This window comes from Octodon degus, unplaced genomic scaffold, assembly GCF_000260255.1.
Source record: "Octodon degus isolate 3935 unplaced genomic scaffold, OctDeg1.0 scaffold00075, whole genome shotgun sequence".
Lineage (NCBI taxonomy): Eukaryota > Metazoa > Chordata > Mammalia > Rodentia > Octodontidae > Octodon > Octodon degus.
In genome coordinates, this window is record NW_004524651.1 from 1993341 (window position 1) to 2003520 (window position 10180).

The window sequence follows — 10180 nt, forward strand, 5'->3', positions numbered from 1 at the left end:
ATCTATAAGCTAACTAATCCTTTTTTTCTTTATAAATGTAGCCTGTCTCAGCTATTCCTTTATATTAATGATAAATGCACTAAAACACCAACCCTTTACTTTGAGTTTATTTATTTTTACAAGTCTGTGACTTGTAGGTAGCATATTTGGATCTTGCTTTTTTAAGTCCATTCAGCCACTCCAAGTCTTTAAGTTAATGAATGAGGCCTGAAATTTGGATGAGGGAAGGTCTATCAAAAATCTGTTTCATTTCCTTTATATTACTCTGCTTTAATGTGACCTGAATTTGTTCTTCTGTGCAAAGCATAATTTTTTTTTTAAATTTTTTTTATTTTAACATTTATTGTGTGTGTGTGTGTGTGTGTGTGTGTGTGTGTGTGTGTGTGGCCAGCTCAGCCCACCAGGGGGCGCGGCTGGCTGGCATGTGGTGCTGGAGGATTGAACCGCGGTCCCTGTGCTTTGCCAAGCTTGTTCCAAGTAGGTGCTTTAGACTACTGAGCCATCTCTCCAGCCCCCATGCAAAGCATAATTGAAATATGAACTAGTTTTTTTTTTTGCATTTTAGGGAAGGGTTTATAGGGTGTTCAGGGTCTCACTACTAGATGGGACTCGTAATGATTCTCCTGTTTACAGCCTCCCAAGAGCTGGGATTACAGATGCACACCACCACGCCCAGTCTCAATTGTCCCCAGTATCAATTGTTGGTCTCAGTGAGCCCTGGGAGTGGAGCCAGCACAGCAGGCCTGGAGATCAAACCCCTGAACCCTGTTCCTGCTTGCAGGCGCTTTAATCCGCTGAGCTATTTGGCTGGCCCTGAAATATTATTTTTGAAGACTTCTAATCTCTAATGCTTGTAGATTCTGTTCTTTGGGACATATTTTCTACAACTTGCTTTTTTCTGAGATACTCTAGTTCTTAAGCCTCAATGAAGCCTAACTTCAGATCAGAACCTGGATCCTTAATGAGTTGCTTCTTAAGTATTGTTTTCTAATTAGAAACACTGCTGAGTTTCTCTCAAGGAAAAAATCTTCACTGGCTTTAAATTCAATAAATATTCTCACCCTTATAATAATATTTCTAATATTATTTTTATAATTTATAATATTATTTAATATAAGAAATATAATTCAATATTGTGGTCCAGTGTTGATATACCTTTATTATATCAGTTCCAAGCTTCTAGAAAACAACTCTTTTTAATCATTTTAAGGACAATCTCAGCTTTACTGTACAGGGAAGTGGGAGGCAAGCAGGAGATATAAACTCTGCTCTCCTCATGCTTCTATAGATGGGGGTCTTTTTCTAAGAAGTTTGCATTCCTGGGGAGAAAGAGTCCACCCTCTTCCTAAAATTCATCCTTTTTTTTGTTTTGTTTTATAGTGTCACATTTTTGGCTTTGTTCTGTGTGTAAGCCAATGGAGTTACTTTGTCACAAAAAGCTGAACAGTCACTTGTCTGTGCATATTCTGTTTTCCTCATTTTCCCCCAGGTTGGGTGGTAGTTGTGGTTGTGAGCTGCTCACAAATTGAGGTCACATAAACTTGCTCCAATAATTATTTTGCACCTTGAGAAGAGAGCACTGCACGGGACGTTAGCTCTCTGCTCTCTCTGGTGAGGAGGGCTCAAGCGTATCTCTGAAAATTAGAATTATTAATGATTCGTCCATGTAACTGCTTGGGTCTAAAATGTCGCTTCTAGAATTTTTTCTATCATCATAAAATGCATGTGTACTCTTCCATGACTACTAATGTCACCTTTTCCCCAATCATCTTTTTAAACTAAACTTTTCACCTGCAGGCTTTTTATTTTTAATAAAACGCACAAGAACCCATTTTATCTTCCTCTCTTAGTCTATGTGGGCCACTGTAGTGTACTAAACTAAGAGGTCATCCTATGTTCAGTCTATGCTTTTTTGACCTAAGACTATTTGAGTCCAAAAAAGAATCCAGGAGACTTAATAAGGATTAAATTTGGTTAATTGTTTACGGCCCTTTCAGCTAGGCTGCTACCCAGAGGATATATGGAATGCTAGGTTGGTTTAGGGATGCTCTTAGGGGAATGAAAAAAAAACCAACCCATCATATCTAGAATGGTCAGAGGAAAACTCAAAATTTTCAAAATAAGTCCCATATGATACATCTATTCTGTTTTTTCCTGACAATTAATCTAGTGGCAGGTGAAAGGGGATAAACTCTTTTGAGATGGCTATTTAGTGTCTGAGAGCAGAAGAAAGGGAGGTGGAGTCAAAATCATTTTTACTTTTATTTTGTAGAATTCATATCCCTTCTCAATGAAGTAAAAAAGTGTTAAATGTTCATCAGATACTTGACTATTAATCCATTGTCAAGAGTCTCTGTGACAAAAGGTACCTTACTTTTTTTTTTGTTTTTTGTGGAACCGGGGATTGAACTCAGACCCTTACGCTTCCCAGGGATGCACTTATTCCACTGAGCCATCTCCCCAGCCCCAAAAGGTGCCTTACTGCCAGACTAAATGATTGGGAGAATTTAAAAAAGACTTAGTTTGGTAATAAGGGCCACAATGCATTACTTAGTCAACTAAACAATAACACTGAAACCTGAATACGTCTTGAGACTCTATGTCTAACCTAAGATTGATCAAAGATCTGATGTAGTCATTCTATCAGAAATGAGTGGAGAAATGTGTACCACATATGTGATGGCCCCATTCATAGGTAGACAAATGCAACAGCTTTTGGCCCGAGTCACAGGGCAATGAGAGTTTCTGTATCAGAATCCTTATTTCACACCGGGGATGTTGCTCAGTGGTAGAGCACTTGCCTAGTACGTATAAGATCCTGGCACTTCACAGAACTAGGAAAAGCTTCATTTGTACACAGGTTATGATGGTGGATGTGTTGCCCTGCTGTATGAAATTATGGACCCATGTGGCAATGGTGTCCAGTAGCGTGGTGCAGGCTTGATTCTAGTTAACTTTATCAGAAAATGCTCTTTTGTCATGGGGAAAATGTAAGTCACCCAGACTTCCAGACTGACAGTTACAATTTTTTTTGTAGTGTATAGCACCAAAGAATGTTATCTTTAATTTGTGGTCTTTCCTCCAAAGAAGGGGTAAATCAGATGGTTAGGCCATTGGTATTATTAATCCAACAGTTAGGAAAAAATATAACATATCTGATCCTTACGTGTTTTGTATAAAGTAAGGCCTTTCATTCTGTCCATGTAATGTTAAGGTCCTGCCGCTCATCTTCCAGAGTTGTCATTATGGCTAGGGAGCTACTACTACCCACTGCATACACCAGCTTTTAAATTAGTTGACTTATTAGTCTCAGACACTTAGGGAAACCTCTGTGAGGTGAGGTCCTCACTGAGTCGGCCACTTTGCTGTAAGTGGTAGTTTGCTTCAAGTTTCCCCCAAAGGAGTGGTAGCTACATTTTTGCATAGGGCTGAAATGTTGCTAGGGTCGGGCAGGCAATGCTCTTGCGTATACCGTTTCCATTTGGCTGGTGAGACCTATTAGACCTTGCTTACATTATCAATCAATTCCTTATTGACTCATCTCAAAAATGAAGATGTCCGATGGTTGAGTTACAAGGCTCCATAGACCAGGTAGTGAGTTTTGACAAGAGCTCAGTAGTAGGTGAATAGTGGTCCTTCAAAGGAATGGTTATAAGGAGTGATGATGAGTCCAAAATCCCAAAGAATGCCTCTTGGAGCAACCTGCATAATTTCCCTGGGAGCTGTATATGTCAGAATCATCAGTTACAGAGACTTGTGGTTCAAAGAGGTCATTAGAGTTGTGGGATCTCATATTTATGGAATTTGGAATTACTTGATATATAAATTTCAGCACAATTGGGTTTGAGCTCTTTAAAGCTCAGTGCTGATTTGCAAACTAATATTTATAAAGCACCAATGAAAATGCCCAAGTGGGGCACATATAATCTCCAATAGCAAGATAGGCTTTGGCCTGTATTTGTTATTGGGAGGGCTTTAGGTCCTTTGGGATCAGCAAGACTTCAGTTCTGCCCTTAATCATCTCTCACTTTAAAGCACCAAGGTCAGGAAAGGGGGAGGAAGGAAGGTGTATGTCCTGCGTAGAAGGGACCAGCGGCTCGGCATCTCGTAAGACCTTTTATTCACTTTTGGTTTCAGAGCTTGTTGCTCAATCAAATAAGCTTCTATTTTTATTTTTCCCAAGGACCTATCTGGAGGTGCAGAGTCATCATTACTGGTGCTGCTTGTTTCAGGGTTGGTTTGGGGACTCTTAGTTGAGTCACCAATAGATGCATTGTCCTTTTCTGGAACCTCAGATCTGCGGCTGCATTTTCAGGTTAATGTCTCCGCCAACCCCATCTGCAGGAGGGAAGTGGGAATTAAGGCACTGTTTGGTGGCTTGTTTTAATTCTACTTCTTGCTTCTCAGCCTTTAAGTGTTTTTCATTAACAAGTATTAGTTAATAGATGTGAATTGTGTGCAGTGTGGCATTTCAGCACATGCATACAATGAAATGATTGATTTGGGGTAAATAGCACTTCCTTTCCTTATCACTTCTTTCTTGTTCGGAGTCATGAAGCTCCTGTGTGCTAGGTCTTCATGAAATATGGTCAAATACAGTATGCTCTGTACTGCTGAACACTGGAAGCTACTCCTTCCAACTGTGTTTTAAAACCCATTACCCAACTTCTCTTTATCTACTCCCTCAATCCTTAGAAATAGGTGTTTTATATTCAAGTTGAACATTTTTGGCTTCCACATATGAGAATGTGATATTTTTCTTTTTAAACATTAATTTTATGAGAATATTTTATTTATTTATTTAGTATTTTAGGGAAGGGTCTACAGGGTGTTCAGGGTCTCACTACTAGATTGGACTTGTCTAGTAGTGATCCGCCTGTTTACAACCTCCCAAGAGCGGGGATTACAGGTGTGTGCCACCACGTCCAGTCTCAATTGTCATCTCAGCACGCCCCAGGGGTGGTATGGCACAGCAGGCCTGGGGATGGAACCCCTGGGCCCTGCACCTGCTTGCAGGTGCTTTAATCTGCTGAGCTATTTGGCCGGCCCTTCATGAGAATATTTTAGATATATTTAACACTCACATTCATCACAGGGAAATTGTATATAACATATCTTGATTCTTCCTTCTTCCCTGATTCCCTCACCTCCTTTCAATTCCTCTTGCCCTGCTTATTTAAAAAAAATTATTTCCATTTTTTCCCATTCATTCTCTTTTTTCCCTTTTCTTCCTTTTCCTCTCCCCCCTCTTGTGTTCCTCTTCCCATTTAAACATTCCCTCCACATTTCCCAATATCTATTATAATTTGGTCTTTATTTTGTCCTTTTGGTTTCTCACACCAGAGAAACAATGCAGTATTGAAATGTGCATCTGTTTATTCCACTTAAGAGCACAGTCTCAAAGAGCACCCATTTACCTAGACTGTCTCAGCTGTATCCTTCTTTATGGCTGAGTAGTACTCCATTGTATAAAAGTACACACATCTGCTTTATCAATTCATCCATCAATGGAAATTTGGTCTTTTTCCAAGATCTAGTTATTATAAACTGTGTCTCTGTAAATGTCAGTGTGCAGGTATCACTGTGAGATGATAGATGCTTTTAATTCTTTTGAAAAGATACTCAGAAGGGGAATATCTGGGTCAAATGGGATCTCCAATTCTAGTTTTTTGAGGAATCTCCACACTGAATTCTACAGTGACTGCACCACTCTACTCTCCCACCAATAGTGGAAAAGTGTTCCTTTCCCCCCACATCCCTGCCAGCATTTATTATTGGTTGAGGTTTTTATGATATTTATTCTTTCGAGAGTGAGATAGCATCTCAGTGTTGTTTTAATTTGCACCTCTTAAATGATCAATGATGTTAACTTTTTTTTTCATATATTTATTTGTCATTTGTACCTCTTCACCGGTAAAGTAAAAGACCATTTCTGATGTGTGTCTTGGGATTGGATCTTTACATTTTTTGAGGGGGTCTGAGTTTTTTTAGTTCTTTATATATCTAGATAGTAGTGTTTTGTCTGGGAACAAGAAGCAAATCTTTTCCCCCCTCTCTCAGTTATCTTTTCACTCTGTTAGTGGTTTGTTTTGCTGTGCAAAAACCATTTTTTAGTATGATAAGATCCCAGTTGTTAATTATTTGTAATATGTGCTGTGCTATTGGGGCTTTGACTGTACCTATGTTTTCAACAATTCTACTTATTCTGTCTTCCAGCAGATCTAGTGGTTCTGTTTTAATATTTAGGTCTTTGATCCATTTTGATTTTAGTTTAGTGCATGGTAATAGATATGGGCCTAGGTTTAATCTTTGGCATGTGGAAAGCTAGTTTTTCCCAGCACCATTTATTGGAGAGGCTATCCTTCTTCCAGGGCAGGTGAATGGCCTCTTTGTCAAAGATAAGGTAGCTGAGTATATTTGGAGTAGTTTCTGGATTGTCTAATCTGATCCACTGATCCTCAGGTCTGGTTTTTTTTTTTTTCCAAATATCATGCTGTTTTTGCCGCAGTAGCTTTATAGTATTATTTCAAGCCAAGAATGCCACCTCTCATGTCTTTGTTGCCCAGAGTTGCTTTTGCTTGTCCTACCCAAGAGCAAGTGATATCTTTTTCATTTTCTGAGATCTTCTATAATCTCCTTTTTCATACTACTGTAGTTTTTGAATGTAAATATCTTTTTCTTCTTTTTTAGGTGATTCCTAAGTATTTCATTTTTTTGTTAATGTTATGAAAGGTATGGTTTCCTTCATTTATCTTTTAGTGACTTTGTTATTTGTGTACAGGAATGGTATTTATTTTTGTTTGTTGAATTTGTATTCAGCTACACTACTGTATTTGATTATTAAATCTAGAAGTCTTTTGGTGGAATTTCTGGGATCTTCTATGTAGAGTATCATACCATCTGCAACTCATGATAATTTAACTTTTTCCTTTTCTATCCCTATTCTTTTTATTTTTCTCTTGTCTAATTGTTCTGGCTAATGTTTCCAGAAGTATATTGAACAGGAGTGGTGATAATAGATATCCTTATCTTTTCCCTGATTTTAGAATGAGAGTATTCAGTTTTTGACCATTTAGTATGATGTTAGCTATTGGTTTGTCCTATATGGCTTTTATTAGAGTGTAATAAGGATCATCTATTCTTATTCTCTACTGGGATTTTTGAAATCATTAATAGGTGTTTGCCTTTGTCAAATGTTTTCTGCATCTATTGAAGTAATCATGTAGTTTTTGTCTTTTGTTGTGTTACTATGATTTTTTACATTTATTGATTTTCATAGGTTGAGCTATCCCTACATGCCTGGAATGAACTCTATTTGATCATGGTATATAATCTTCTGAATGATTTGCTACATTCTGTTTGCCAGTGTCTTATTGAGAGTTTTTGCATCTTTGTTCATTAGGGAGATTGGCCTGTAGTTCTCTTTTTCTGGTTAGAAACTTCTCTGGATTTGGATCAGGGTAATACTTGTTTCCAGGAACGTGTTTGGGAGTATTGTTTCCCCTTCAATTTCACTAAGTGTTTGAGAAGTGGTGGTATTAGAGCTTCTCTTAATTTGTTATATAATTCAGCAGGGAACCTGTCAGGACCTGGGCTTTTTTTTTGTTGGTGGGTTTTAAATTACCTCTTTAATCTTACTGATCAGTATTGGGTTATTTAGAATTTTTATATCTTCTTGATTGAACTGTGGTAATTCATATGTATCTAGGAATCTGTTCACTTACTCTCTTTTCCATTTTATTAGGATACAGGTGTGGAATTCACTGTTTCAAACTTCCCCTGTAGGACAACTTTAATTGCATCCCATATTTTTGGCATTTTGATTTAATTGTAAAAACTGTTTAATTTCTTCTTTAATTTCATCTGTGAACCATCAGTTCCTCAGGAGGATATTATTTAATTTCCATATGTTTATACCACTTTTGCCACTGATTTCCAATTTCATTACGTTATGGTCTGTTATTATCCATGGGATGATTTCAATTTCTTTGAATTTATTTAAGCATGTTCTATGAGCTAATATGTTGTCTATTTTGTAGAACATCTTATGTACAGCTTAGAAGAGTGTGTGTTCTGATGTTACAGGGTAGAACACTCTGTAGACATGTACTAAGCTCATTTTTTTCAGAGGTTTGGTTCAGTTCTGATACTTCTTTGTTGATTTTTTTTGTCTAGTTGAGCTATTTGTGACAGTAGGGTATTAAAGTCCTCCATTGCAACTGTATCAGAGCTTATTTGATTTTTCATGTCTATTAATATTTGTCTTATATAGTTAGTTGCACTGATGCATATATGTTTGGTGCATATATGATTGCTATCTCTTCCTCTTGGATTTTTCCCTTAAAAAGCATATAGTGACCTTGTTTGTCTCTCTTAATCAGTCTTGGCTTGAAATTCACTTTGTCTATAAATAGAATAGCTACTCCTGATTTTTCCAGGTACCTGTTGCATGGAATATTGTTTTCCATCCTTTGACTTTCAGTGTCTGAATTTCTTTTTGCACTAAATGTGTTTCTTGAATGTAGTACATTGTTGAATCTTGTTTCTTGATCCATTCTGCCAGTCTGTTTCTTTTGATTTGTGAATTGAGACTGTTTAAATTGATGGTTAAAATTGATATGCATTGACTTATCCTTGTTAAATTATTTTCCTGTTGTTAGTTCTCTTTCTTTCTCCTCTATTTAATTGCTTGCCTTGCTTCATGGATTCATTCTATTTTGGAATGGAATGGAATTTTAGGAATTTTAGGCTTCACTGCTTCTTTCTAGAATGTCCTACAGAACATATTTGAATGCTAGTTTTGTAGTCATGAATTTTTTCAGGTGCTCCTTGTCATGGAGATATCTTATTTCTCCATCATTTAAAAAAATATTTATTTATTTTTTGGTAGCCATCAATTTTGAAAGATAGTTTAACACAATATGTGTTAGATGTTTTCATTTAGAGCTTAAAATACTTCCCCCTAAACTCTCTTTTCTCTGAGGATTTGTGTTGTGAAGTCTGATGTGATTCTGATGAGTTTTACTTTTTAAGTGATTCGTTTTTTTTCTCTAACAGCTTTTAATATTCTGTTCTTATGTCATATTTCTAGAATCTGGACAATTATATGTCTTGGTGTAGATTTTTTGATTATGGCTAATTGGAGTTCTCTGTGACTCACTGTATGTCAAATTCTTTTTCCATGGCTGGAAAATTTTCTGCCATTACTTCTACGAACAGGTTTTATTTATGTTGTTTGTGCCATCTCCTGCTTTTTCATTAACTCTGCTTAATCTTATGTTATTCTTCTTTGCGTCGTCTAGTAGCTGTTGGATTGATTTTCATGATCCCTTGCTATTTTAAAGAAATATTTCTCTTCATGATCACAAACCACAAACCTATATTCTAGATATGCTATTTTCTCCTCACGGTGGTTCATTTGTGCTGTGTATGCTTTCAATAGAGTTTAATAATCTCTAAGATATTTGTTTAAACCTATTTCATATGAAAAGCTGGCTTTTTCATATCTTGCGCATTAGAAATGATCTCCAAAATGATCTCCATCATTTTCCTAAGCTCCTCTATTTATTTTTTTTTATCTGTATCTACTCTTTATTTACGTCCTTCATTATGGTCATCATCTCTTTAGTTAATTCTAGTATGATTTTTTTTACTCTTTTGTTATTTCCACTGATAGTATTTTTTTTAAATATATTTTTTCCATAATTTTATTGAGAAACAAATAGCAATGAGACAGTTTCAAATCAAATTAGTAGGACAGTTTCAATAATTAATATATTGCTTATGGTTTTCTTAGAGGTTATTCATTGTACAAGATGCAGACACAATATTTTGTTTACAAACACTTTTGGAACAAATCTTTCTATTCATTGAATTAAGAGAAGGTATCTGTATATCTATCGTAACTATTTTGAATATACAGATACAAAATGGTCATTCATTTGTATCCTCTTTTTTTGCTTAGTTTTGTCATTTAAATATTATAGGTATGTGAATTCAGCAGGATATTCCAAAATAGTCCAGTAGGCCATAATAATACTGGGTTTTCCATTTGACGGGCAATGTAAGAAGTTGTTGACTTGAGCCTTTTATAGCTCAGCATAATAGTATGGCTTTACTTTTTTTTTTTTCGAAGTTTTATTGATAAACAGATAGCAATGAGACAGTTTCAAATCAAATC